This window comes from Corythoichthys intestinalis, chromosome 6 (genome assembly GCF_030265065.1).
Source record: "Corythoichthys intestinalis isolate RoL2023-P3 chromosome 6, ASM3026506v1, whole genome shotgun sequence".
Classification (NCBI taxonomy): Eukaryota; Metazoa; Chordata; class Actinopteri; order Syngnathiformes; family Syngnathidae; genus Corythoichthys; species Corythoichthys intestinalis.
Window position 1 is genome coordinate 46,972,263 of NC_080400.1, and position 13,496 is coordinate 46,985,758.

Here is a 13,496-nt window from a genome sequence, read left to right on the forward strand (position 1 = left end):
ACAACATAATTGCTTTGTTCGACAAGATTCTTAGTTTCATAATGCAAACGCAAAAGAACTGCTTTGCATTGCAAATTTGTGATTAGTGTGTGATATTGCTGGATGCTCACAGTAGGAAGCCTGCTCGTGGAACTAAGAGGCCTTTCTTTTTACCCAAGACCTATTTTCCAGGTAGCCATCCTCACGAGATCTACCAAATCTGTATCAACATTGAAAAGCCAAAGACATTATTCCTGTACTGCAGCAACTAAACTCAGCAAATTCTTAAATTTCATACAAACCAATTTGACATCAGATCGCTCTCCGTGTGCTCATCTCATACTTACACATGGACGCACACACATGCCATTCTTCATGATGAACAATAGCCATATCTGACCTTAAGAACCAAACTGAAAATAAACCAGACCGTGTACAGTTCCAAAATTGCGCTTCTGATTCTCTTTGTTCACCAGATTAAACAAATGGTCATCAAATGCAAATAAACAAAAAAATCATCTTCATCCCACTTGACATGAAAATGATATGTTTTGGCTTGTTTCGCAGCCATACCAAAAGTGCGTATTCGTGACCACAGACATACTGTATGTTCATAACGCCGATGCTCCTAATTGCCACTGACAAATTTCTGTCCAGCAGATAGTTCACCGTTTTATATACAGTATATTTTTAAATATTTGTTTGGTGAACATGAGAGGGATACGATGCAGAGGCTGTGATAAACATTATTATATTTGAAAAAATAAATACAATAAAATTTAAAGTGGAAATGTGAAGGTTGGCCAACCATGTTTTTGAATAATATCAATGGCTAAACAATTATAAACATATTTTCGTTATTTTTTTTAACGCAACCCTTCCAGATTCTTTGTTTAACCCATAGCAACGCCCTTGACAACGAAAATGCTTTTCTTCAGCAATCTTCGGAAATCTTCGGAAATTACGTCACACTGAGAAGTGCGAGGGAAGTCCGCCATAGAATAGTATTGTTTGTTGCATTGCTTCTCGGTAAGATGCCACGGCGGTGTGTGGCGATGTTTTGTTCTCACTCAAACGAAAAGTTGTATGAGCGGCCAAAGGATAGCACGGCACGTAAATGGACATCTTTCGTTCGCACGAAGCGAATGAATTTTACGCCATCATCGAGTAGTGTTCTCTGCTACAAACACTTCGAAGATGCCTGCTTCCTTTACCGGTCTGCTTATGATCAAGGATTTGCCAAAAAGTAAGTGTGATTTTTGGATAGATGACTGATGACTTTGTCAAAGCAGAGCTGCCAACTGTTGTGGAATGAACCGTAGAAGCTAGCGACGTTAGCCAAAAGCTAACTCGTGGCAATCCCCGATCATAGTTGTTGTTGCGTTCGCTAGATTAAGCGTGCTTAAATTGTGCTTCATCTACGATCTTGTCCGAAAGGGTTAATCCACTGTCAATCGGGAAAGGGGTGTGGATGTGCATATAAGCGGGTCGGCGTCGCGGTAATTCACGGTCACGTTTCCGTAAGAGACACACACCGCCGGTGAGTTTGTGCACATTTATTTGTATTATGTATTTCCACCTTCATGCTTCAAGCACTGCATTGCATTTGTACGGTTCGGCGTTTCTTCGCTTAATAGCCTTCTAGTTTATGTTTTACGAGAGCCGCTGACAGGTGACAGCTGACGAACAAGCGTGTTGGTTTTAATGTCTCGCAGCGAATCAGCGAGCACGCAGTGAATCATGGGAAATGTAGTCTCGGGACAACACTGAAGTGGTGCTTTGTAATCTGTTTGCTTGTGTGAAAAAACTACATTTCCTCACGCTATTAGATGCCACTTCCTGCCGAGAGCCCCAAGCTGTGTTCGTACTGTTAGCTCCATGTGTTAATAAAGAAACAAATTTGTCAGCACGTCTTGTGTTCGATGCCTTTGTCAACAAAAAGCTCATACAAAGACACTATGTACGATCTGTTTAAGAGACGTTGGGACTGGAGAGCTGTGAGTAGTAGGAGGCGAGGGGAAGATCAGCGAGAAGCAAAAGCCATCAACGACTCATCTCCTTCTTTCCCCCTAACGTTTTTATATTATTATTTTATATGCACGAGAGCTGCCGGATCTGCCAAAATGAACATGAAGTCTGATTATTATTTTTTTACACAATGTCATCAGATAGACAAAAACATAAAATTATGTACAAATGCCTGCATCTTCAAATCATGAAAATAATAACAGCCTATATCCTACCAATCTTGTAATCTCGATGGGTCTTGTCTCCATTCCATGTCAGATAGTCTAGGCACATTGTTTGCATCCTGATTAGCGTCTGGCTAATACATGTTAGGTCCAACATGAAATTCCAACCTCCTCTTCTTCCTCCAATTCTTCAAAAACTTGATCTCCTCCCTTGCGCTCGATCTATCGCTTATATCGCTGTTTGAATCATTGTTTGAAGGGCTTTGTATGGCGGCCGTATGTATGGAGCGCTGCCATCGCTGTTCTCGGTGTGACGTATCACTTCTGGGTTCATCCCCTTTCAGGCTCGAACTTCGGAAACGCGATTATTTTGTCAAATATACAACAAGATATAAATTATTTTTTCATGCTTTATTTGTTGGACAATGTTTAAGTATTTTAATTGTGACCCTATTTGGTGTGTTATGAAATTACTTCACATTTCTGCTTTAAACTTCAATTCCCTTTTTTAAAAAAAAAAAGTCATAATAATACTCTGCCCGTGGCTGATTTGGCATTCGTCCACAGTTTACTAGTAGCTCGCGATGGGCTGGTTGGGCCCTCTTGCCAACAACCAAACCAACAGTCCAGTGTTATTTAAATTGGCACTAATGTTTTATTTATTTTTTAAAATTATATTTTTAAATGTAGAATTTTATTTTTCAAGCTACTTTAGTTGGTCCTTTTGGAGCTATTCTGTTCATGTGCTGTTTCTTATCATTATGCAGTTGACTGGATCTAATTTGAATACGCTTTGCTCTCATTGGCCATTGGTGGATTGGATGTGTTGGTTAGGAGGTCGTGGGCGTTGGCAATGCATGTGGTGACATTGACTCATTGTTAGGGGTGCACGATATCCATTTTTTGAAACCGATACCGATATCTATAACTTCCTGCTCCTCAAGGCCAATACCGATACGATTACCAATAATATATATATAATTTTTCAATATATATTTTGTATATTTTGTATTGTATAATGTATAGTTTTTGAACACCTATAGGTAAAAAAAATACTAGTGGTTGATTCAGCATAAATTTGCCTTTGACCGAACCAGAATTTTCATGATGACATGAACATTATTATTATAATGAACAAAACAAAGACAACAGTATTGACTTCAAATAAAGTGCCCATATTATTTTTTTCAAATGAATATAATTTGAGAATCACCATCAATCAGTCAATAGCATTGACAATGTGTTCCCCTGAACAATGAGCACTGATCTAAAACAAAAAAAACCAACAGGTATTGTGCTTTGTCAGCAGATAAAACATTTGGTGCAACAGGAAAGGAAACATAAGTCTTTTTAGCCCGCTTTGACTATGTTTTGTTCGGCTATGCTCCTTCCCCTTTAAGAAAGTACAGCCTGTGTGCTTACGTGTGAAGTCATGTAGCAAGAGAAAATCAAAGAGAAGCATGTTGCTATCAACTGGTACGCTAACGCTACAAGTGCACGTGATGGAGTCGGATAATAGTGAAACTGCTACTGGTTGGCCACAGGCATTTCGGTAATGGCATTAGTCGACATTCTTAATGTGGCGTTGGTGCCAAGAAGAACTCGACATCAGTTGTTTGGAAAAAAATTGGATTCGCGAAGGACAACCATGGAGCCCTACATCAGTTTGACGATCCATTTCATGGACAACATGTGGGAGCTGCGCAACCGGGTGCAGGATACAGCCTATTTCCCGGACGACCACACGGCGAAGTAATCGCTCAGGCCCTGAAACAATGCTTTCTGCATGGGATGTGAAGACGCCATCACCTCCAACAATGGCTCAAACCTTGTTGAAGCGGATGAACTCAATGAGTGGATGCGAGAGCAGTGCTTTGGGCATGGACTGCATCTAGCAATCAGTATGTTGTGTTATTTTGTATCTATTTGTGTGTGTGTGTGCCTTCTCTGATAACTTTTATGATAGTACGTGTGTGTGTGTGTGTGACTTCTCTGATAACTTTTATGATGGTACAATTTACAATGGATCAGCTCAGAATTCAGCATAAAGTATAATCCAACAGTGTAGTTTATAATATGGCCACAGCTATTTTTCTGTATGCACTTGCTTTATACTGTGTCATTACTGCCATCATAAAATATTAGATGTTTCATTGGCATAAAAGTTAGAGCAGTATAGCTTAATGTTTGCGCATGTATTTCAGAAAAAGCTCTGAAAAAACCCTGAAAACTTGAAGTAAACACTTGTCTTGCATGACTGTCACAGCAGCCATTAACAATAACTTGTCTGATACTCGGTCCTCTCTTTGTACTGTTGTGCACTGTTCAAGCCCCTCTTGCTGTAAGTCATTTGTGTTACAATGACATTTTTGTACTTGAAGGCTTATTGTTTTCAAGATATTTTTTATATACTTAATGTTTACATTAAATGTATAATTGTTAAATATGTTAAATTGGAAGCTGGTAAATAAATCAATGGGATTGGTTAGTTTTTCATCATATCGTATCTCATGCAGTGATTCAGATTTTCAAATTGCATAACAGTCCGCTTGGGCGAATTTATCGTTATCGAGGTAAATCTGCTCAATTTACTGTGATAGGCACTTAACTCTTGGCCATATCGCCCAGCCCTAACTCACAGTATATATAGATTAAATATTCACTTACTTTACACTCCTGCTTGAGTTGGTTTTTGTTCACGCTCGCACACAGATAGGGGTATTTAAATCGGGAGGCAAGCTTTTGCTAAGACTTGTGGTTCCAAGAGGCTTAGGTATTCTTTGAATATTACTACTCAAAACATTCACTTACTTAACGCTAAGACACTCGCACGGCCGTCGGTCATGGTTATAGTCTTGCAGGTGTCTGGAGGCGATGCACAGAAGATATGAGGGGAAATAAAGTCGATCCAAGACCTGGTTGAAGAAGGCTGATTTTTGCCGGCCCGCAAGCAAAGAAAAGTGGATCCTGGCCAGTTAAACAGAGGTCACTGGGAAAAAATGGGATAAAGACAGGAACTGGTCATGTGACAAAAGTATTGTACTAAACCTCAGTAAATGCACAACTATGATTTAAATACTGCATTATTTATATGCTGTTTGTTGATTCGACTCAGTTTAAACCTCAAAGTGGCGGCAAGCTTGCCTGCCTCCTTGGTGCTTCCGCTTTTACGGGGCGTGTAGGAAGAACGAAGAGGGCAGGCATTTGCATTAAGGCTCGGTGTGATGTCACACCGTGACCAATTTCAAAACCTACAACATACAAAATAATTTAACTTGCAAATACGATTGCAATTAAATAAGAAACTACACACGTAAAATACTTCAACCAGGGCAGTCCCATCTTATGCACGAAACAGTTTAAAATGTTGAAAAACGACATTCGTGCCTCCTTAACCTATTTAATGAATTTCAGTTTTTATATGTAGAGTTACGTTTGGCACTTTGTACTAACCGTCATGCTCATGCTTTTGTTATATGCACACCGACATACTGTAGGTCAAGTCTGTTTTGCATTGCATTGCATTTGTGGCTTGTAAGGTCAAGGCAACACCTTCTCATACAGTAATGTTAGACCATTTGACTCGTGAGATCTAATGCGGTGAACGTGGGGTGAAATTTACTGGTTGTTTTTTAATTGAGTGATTCGTTGCAATACATTATTCAGATTTTTTACACTAACTAGCAGACTTTGTTTTTGTGTGATTGAAGTTTATACAGGCCCGTGAGGCATGTTATTAATGTAATGCGATTATTCCTTTCATTGTACTGTGTAGCGTGTCTTGCCATGATGTGGTGTGTCTTGCAATGAGAAATGTCAAAATTCTAATAACATTTTCCTTGTTGAAATGTGATAGTGGATGGTATTCTTCTGTTGAATGGAAGAGAACAGTTGTTTTAACTAAAAATCTAAGAAACATAACTATTTTAGCGGTTCAAAAGGCTGGAAATAAGCGGCCTTGCACTACAATTCATAAGTCAAAATTTGCATGTCATGCGAGCACACTGAATTGCAAAACTGCAGAGGGGTGCTATAATATGACCTACCGTATTTTTCGGACTATAAGTCGCTCCGGAGTATAAGTCGCATCAGCCATAAAATGAACAAGGAAATGCGAATAAACTGTCCTCACCAGGACGCTACGGCTCCGTCCTGGCTATACAACGAGCTAAACTCCCAAATGACGATGCTACATGTACGTATAATTTGCTGAATCAATTTCGTCCTCGACACCAAACAGGTTCGCATCAACGTAAATAAATGATAATTAGGTGCTATTACAGCAATGACACAAATGCTTAGCATGCATTCGCTAGCATTAGCACATCGTTCAAACAACCACACAACTGGCTCTATGTGTCCGATCGTGGGTGGAAAACACACAACAACAACAGAACAGACGATACACACAGGCGTTGCCTCTGTAGAGATATTTTACAAGCATAAACAATGAACGTAGGTTTGCAACCGTGTCTCTCTCTCTTGCTCGCTCACCCTCTCTTTCTCTCTCTCTCTCTCTCTCTCTCTCTCTGAGCGCTCTTCTTCACGTAAACAAGTACGAGTGTGCCCCCACGTTGGCGTGGAAGCACCACAAACTAAAAGCATGCATTTCAATATAAAAATGTCAATAATACAATTGAACACACATTGCCAAAGGCAGAACGCGAATGTGGACATAGCTATTAAGTTATTCAGATAACTATAGCATAAAGAACATGCTAACAAGTTTACCAAACCATCAGTGTCACTCCATACACCAAAACAACATGTGAAATGATATCATAATGTGTTAATCATTTCACACATTAGTTGCTCCTGAGTATAAGTCGCACCCCCAGCCAAACTATGAAAAAAAACCTGCAACTTATAGTCAGAAAAATACGGTAAAGGTTGTGAAGTTGGAAGTGAACCTATTAGGGTGATGGAGAGGGAACATGGCACTGAAGATTAAGAGTGGGGAAAACAAACAAAACAGAAAACGAACGTGTGGGATCGATTCAGAATAAAATACAAGGTGAGCACAAGAACATGTAATGATTGTGATTTGAAATATAGATGTTGCTTGCTGCTGAATACACACTATGAAGCTGCAGAAAGACACGAGAGAAGGTAAAATATTTACATTTCTGCATATTAGTTTGACTGATTTTAATGTGCCTCAAAAAACGTTAGCCATGCCAGGTTAATTATGCCCGGTAACTAGTACAGTATGTGCCCTCCTGCTATGATCCATAATTACGTCAACTGGGTGCTTAGAAGTCCGAAGAAGTCTAGGTACTGTGTGACATACATTGGGGCAAATAAGTATTTAGTCAACCACCAATTGTGTAAGTTCTCCTACTTGAAAAGATTAGAGATGCTTCTAATTGTCAACATGGGTAAACCTCAACCATGAGAGACAGAATGCGGAACAAAAAGAATATCACATTGTTTGATTTTTAAAGAATTTATTTTCAAATTGGAGTGGAAAATAAGTATTTGGTCACCTACAAACAAGCAAGATTTCTGGCTGTCAAAGAGGTCTAACGTTTTCTAACAAGATCTAAGGAGGTCTAATGAGGCTCCGCTCGTTACCTGTATTAATGGCACCTGTTTTAACTCATTATCGGTATAAAAGACCAGTCCACAAACTCAGTCAGTCACACTCCAAACTCCACTATGGCCAAGACCAAAGAGCTGTCGAAGGACACCAGAGACAAAATTGTGACCTGCACTAGGCTGGGAAGACTGAATCTGCAATAGGCAAAATGCTTGGTGTAAAGAAATCAAGTGTGGGAGCAATAATTAGAAAATGGGAGACATACAAGACCACTGATAATCTCCCTCGAGCTGGGGCTCCGTGCAAGATCTCACCCCGTGGCCTCAAAATGATAACAAGAACAGTGAGCAAAAATCCCAGAACCACACGGAGGGACCTAGTGAATGACCTACAGAGAGCTGGGACCACAGTAACAAAGACTACTATCAGTAACACAGTGCGCCGCCAGGGACTCAAATCCTGCAATGCCAGACGTGTCCCCATGCGGAAGAAAGTACACGTCCAGGCCCCTCTGCGGTTCTCTAGAGAGCATCTGGATGATCCAGAAGAGGACTGGGAGAATGTGTTATGGTCAGATGAAACCAAAATAAATCTTTTTGGTAGAAACACAGGTTCTCGTGTTTGGAGGAGAACAAAATACTTAATTGCATCCGAGGAACACCATACCCACTGTGAAGCACGGGGGTGGAAACATCATGCTTTGGGGCTGTTTTTCTGCAAAGGGACCAGGACTACTGATCTGTGTAAAGGAAAGAATGAATGGGGCCATGTATGGAGAGATTTTGAGTGAAAATCTCTTTACATCAGCAAGGGCATTGAAGATGAGACGTGGCTGGGTCTTTCAGCGTGACAATGATCCCAAACACACAGCCAGGGCAACAAAGGAGTGGCTTCGTAAGAAGCATTTCAAGGTCCTGGAATGGTCTAGGCAGTCTCCAGATCTCAACCCCATAGAAAATCTGTGGAGGGAGTTGAAAGTCCGTGTTGCCCAACGACAGCCCCAAAACATCACTGCTCTCGAGGAGATCTGTATGGAGGAATGGGCCAAAATACCAGCAACAGTGTGTGAAAAGCTTGTGAAGAGTTACAGAAAACGTTTGGCCTCCGTTATTGCCAACAAAGGGTACATAACAAAGTAATGAGATGAACTTTTGGTATTGACTAAATACTTATTTTCCACCATGATTTGCAAATAAATTCTTTAAAAATCAAACAATGTGATTTTCTGTTGTTTTTTTCCACATTCGGTCTCTCATGGTTGAGGTTTACCCATGTTGACAATTACAGGCCTCTCTAACATTTTCAAGTGGGAGAACTTGCACAATTAGTGGTTGACTAAATACATATTTGCCCCACTGTATGTTCAGTGTGGTTGGCTGCAATAAGTACCTAGCCTTTGCGACGTGGATGAAAAACATGGCAAAGATGGGCAAAGAGGACTGTCCGTCCGTCCATCAATTTCTCCATTTATTCATTCATTAGAGTTTATCCAAGGTCGTGTCCGGTTGCAGGGGTCACAGCTTCAGCAGGGAAGCCCAGACTTCCCTTTCCGGAACGACTTTGTCCAATTCCGCCATAGAGAATGCTTTGGCGGTCATTCGGCATTCATTGAACCATTGTTAACTTTCAATTTCTATAAATACAGCAAATGTTTGAGTACCCTTTTCATGCCACTACATACCATTCAATCATTAAGCTACAGGTTCTGCCATAAGAAACTATATATATTTTCTCTTGCTTGTAATTTTGTTGATACTTATTCATTTTTTCTTTTTTATATCATTTGAAAGCTGAAACCTTATATTTTTATTAGGGATGTCCCGATCCGATCATGTGATCAGAAATCGGGCCGATCGCACCATTTTTCAAGGGATCGGAATCTGGTGCAAAGGATGTTTTTTTTTTTCTTAATTTTTTTTTTTTTTCTGCTTCATGCTCGTACAGCCTCTCCCTTTCCCTCCTGCTGCTTTTCTTGGTCAGCAGACAGCTAGAGTTAAAATTACCGATGATTAACAGGCGTTGAAGCTTTAATCCTGCCAGAGAAGCTTGTTTAGTTTGTTCTAGTGCGACTTGCGCGAGTGTTGTCGGAGCATTGAAAAAGTTAACATACACTGCAAAAGTCACGTCTGCTCATTACTGCACAACACCATCATGTGACCGTCGCCGTTTCGCGCAATGCGCAAAGGAGTCTAACAATTTTTTTTTTTTTTTTTAATAATAATAAAGATTTGTCTGCGAGCCAGATGCAGCCGCCAAAAGAGCCAGATCTGGCTCGCGAGCCATAGTTTCCTGACCCCTGCTATAAAGAATGACGCGCCACGTGACAACTCTGTGGTACGATGCCACCTCAACTTCATTACAATATTACTGAATTCGAATCATGCTTGTCCTTCTACAGAAACCAATTTAAAACAAAAAATATATTTACCTTCCCAATCTTTTTCCAATTTCTAACATTTTTTTTAAAACTCTAGGGAGCCTCTAAGGCAGAGCTAAAGCAGCTCCAGAGCAGTGGGTTAATTATTGCTGACTCTAAAAAAATAAAAATAAAAAATAATAAAATATTGCTGACCCCCGACCTCGGCATTACAAACAATAATTGTTGTAAAAATATTTTTGTAAAAATGCACTACTCAGTTTTTTGTGTCATCTAAAAGTCCTGCAGTAATATTTGGGGAACATTGACAATTTGACACCAAGCAATTGGTCTTGCGTGTGCAGTTAAACAAAACCATTTTTTTCACACTATATAGTTGTCATTTCCCATGTGAAAGAATAATCAAATCCTCATCCCGAGAGTGCATTTTTTTTGGTTCAAGGCCAAATCATTTTTATTCCTTCTGGTTTTTGGCCAAAGCTGAGAAGCACGAATTAAAGGGTACACAATTTCTCTTTTACGAAAACTATCATTGTACACGAGTCGCTGATTGTCATGTATTAATATGTCATAAAAATACATATTTTTTCACATCGTTTTTTGGTATCTCAGGAGCCCTCTCTCTACTCTCCCTCACATCCCCTTCCTGTCTGCCACAGGAAGTCTGTGTTGTCAGGCTGCCAGTGCACTGTTCCTTGGTTCTCAGGAAAAGAGGTTGGAATGGCACATAACAGAATTTGACAGAGGATGCTTGTGATGTGTGTTCAACATTGGACACATTAAATTTTCTCAAACTTCAACAAGCAATTGTTTTAAGCAGAAAGTTTTTGAACAATCCCATTAGATCCATTTGATTAAATCATGAAAGGAATCCTGCCATTTCTAAGTGGCAGAGAAAATATTTGTCACACAGCATCATCTTCCACATTGTTGATCCTATTGTTGCGGACTCTGTAATTACGCAATAACCTCACTGTCAAAGGTCATGGTTGAGGTCTGGGAGCACGCATCGTTTTTTATTTTTATAATTTTCCTACCTTTACAACATCAAAGAAAGATTGTATCTATGTTTGTGTTTATTAGGGCTGTAACGATACAAAAACACGATATGATTCATTTCACGATTTTGGGACAACGATTCAATACACAGAACGATTTTTTTTTAAATGTGGGGAAAAAAACTAATACTAACATTTTATGAAACAAATCATCGGAGAATTTACCACTAATATGCTAAATAATGCAAAAATAACAATTCTCCACCCACCCCAAAAAAGAATAATTAAAAAAAGAAATATACACTTAACATAATGCTTTGGGTTGTCTTTAGTAGAGGAAGTTAAGATTCACTGGGAGCAAATTACCCCTTCATGACCAACTTAGAAAATATAACAATGTTAAGAAATATGCTTGATGTATTATGACAGCCTGTTCAGCCATTTTGCATGTGAAGTCGCATGCAATGAAGTAATGTCTAAATATTGTGTGTGTGGGGGGGGCGGGTTGAGCAATGTGACATAAGCAATAGATAATGTTCAAAACAGAGAATTATACAGAACCATTTGCATGGATGTACCAATGCATTTGCAACTTGTTCAAAGAAACAAGAAACTACTTTTTTGATGTTCATAAGTGACACAATTTTATGAAGGTTGAACGGAGCTGATCTGAGAAATATACTAAAGCGACCGAGAAAAACTAAATGTGCACAGAGGGTTTTCAATTTCAGGCTCACTTGAATCACCCATCTTTCTCAATACTGCCTCGACGTAATATTGGCTTGCGTCGACTCGCAAGATAAACAGAGCCGTATGCGCGTGAGCCAAAGTGGGCAGTGCGCATGCGCATTACAGGGAGACAAGGCTGTGGGAATAATGAAGGCTGAAGTCTCCACAACTAAACTCCACAAGCTTGTTGTGACAGAGAAGTATTGAGATTCCCAGAAGAAATTGACGAGTGGCATTTGTTGTTGAAAATAAGATACGTGGCCAACAAAATTCTTGGCAAAACCACGTGGCTGTCATTTCATTTATCACCGAGCATAACTCCTGCAAGATGAAACTTCATCCACCCCTGATGTATTCTTCAGGCTGATTTATGCTTCTGCGATACGGTGACGGCGGACCTACGCCGTTTACACGGACCCCGATTTGGACCCTATGCCGTAGCCTGACGTGCGCCTCAAAAAATCCTGACTACACGTCAAGTCAACGCATTGTGAGGTGAACGTCAAAGGAATCTGATTGGTCCACTCAGAACTTTGTTTATGGGTCAGCAAAACGACACTATTTTCAAACATTCTTGAGCTACACGCAAAAAATTAACATTTGAATTTACATCATTTGTTATAAAATATTGATTGGCTTCAGCTCCAAATATACGTATGTGTTCCATCTTTGTTGCCATTGCTGTCTATGACGTGAAAAAACTAAAGGAATTTGACAAGAGTCCCCCAAAACCGTACAAAGACGAAGCCACACCCCTCTAGTGGCTTGGCAGTTAATTACTCTGAATGCTCAATGACGACGTAGGGTCTATACTGTCGCTCCGCCGTCACTGCAACGCAGAATCATAAATCAGCCTTTAGGCCACTGATTGATGTCACCTTGAACCAGCTGCAGTTAAATATTTGGAGCTCATGTCTTTCAGCTGATGTTACTGGTTTTGTGCTGATTTTCTGTTCCATCACAATATTCATTCCAGGGTCAGTTACCGAGTTATCAGCCAATGAGTCATCTTTCGTCCCCGCTCTCGCAGACTCTAGGGGTATTTTCCTCTTTGAATTTTTTGTAGCAACCATGTGTGGCCTTGGCACACTTTTTAAAATACAGTCTGCCATCATGGATAGCTAGTCCATGACATTCGCTTTGGAGTCTTTCTTTCTTGTCAGCTGTCTTTCCCAGCCATCGCATGGCTTTTTCCCATGTTGCCCACTGCACTGAAAGTGCAGTCACTGTATTTCTCCAGAAATACAGCCCCTGAGCTAATAGGACTTGGTGGTACAATTCCTTAGAAAATAAGCACTTGGTTGGGAGTAGAATGGGGGTAAAGACTTCACTGTGGTCATCAGGTGGGCACCCTCCTTTATTGGTGTTTTGTTGAAAAGCCCACAACACCTCCATCTCAGGTGTGCCCTACTCTGGTTTTACCTGTTTGTTACATTGCAGTTCAGTTGGGGTGCTTTCTCTGATCCAAATCCATCCGATACTCCTGAATTCATTAATGTGTTATGTTTTCTATATTTATCATTTTATCCAGTCAAAATTGCCTTTTTAAGTTAATTTTGAGCCTGTTGTCAGAAATAGTGACTGTGAGAAATGTTGGTGTGCGAGAGGTCAAGTATTATATAAGAGTATATATATATTTCTATTTCCTTTCTCCATTGCCTTCTCATCTTTACCGATCTTGT

General features: G+C 40.0%; 1 protein-coding gene across 4 annotated transcripts in view; it reads left to right on the forward strand.

The window, feature by feature from the left end:
- Positions 1-13,496, forward strand: part of sik3 (SIK family kinase 3) — a 59,042-nt gene that overhangs the window by 7,945 nt on the left and 37,601 nt on the right. The gene's annotated exons all lie outside the window — the stretch shown is intronic.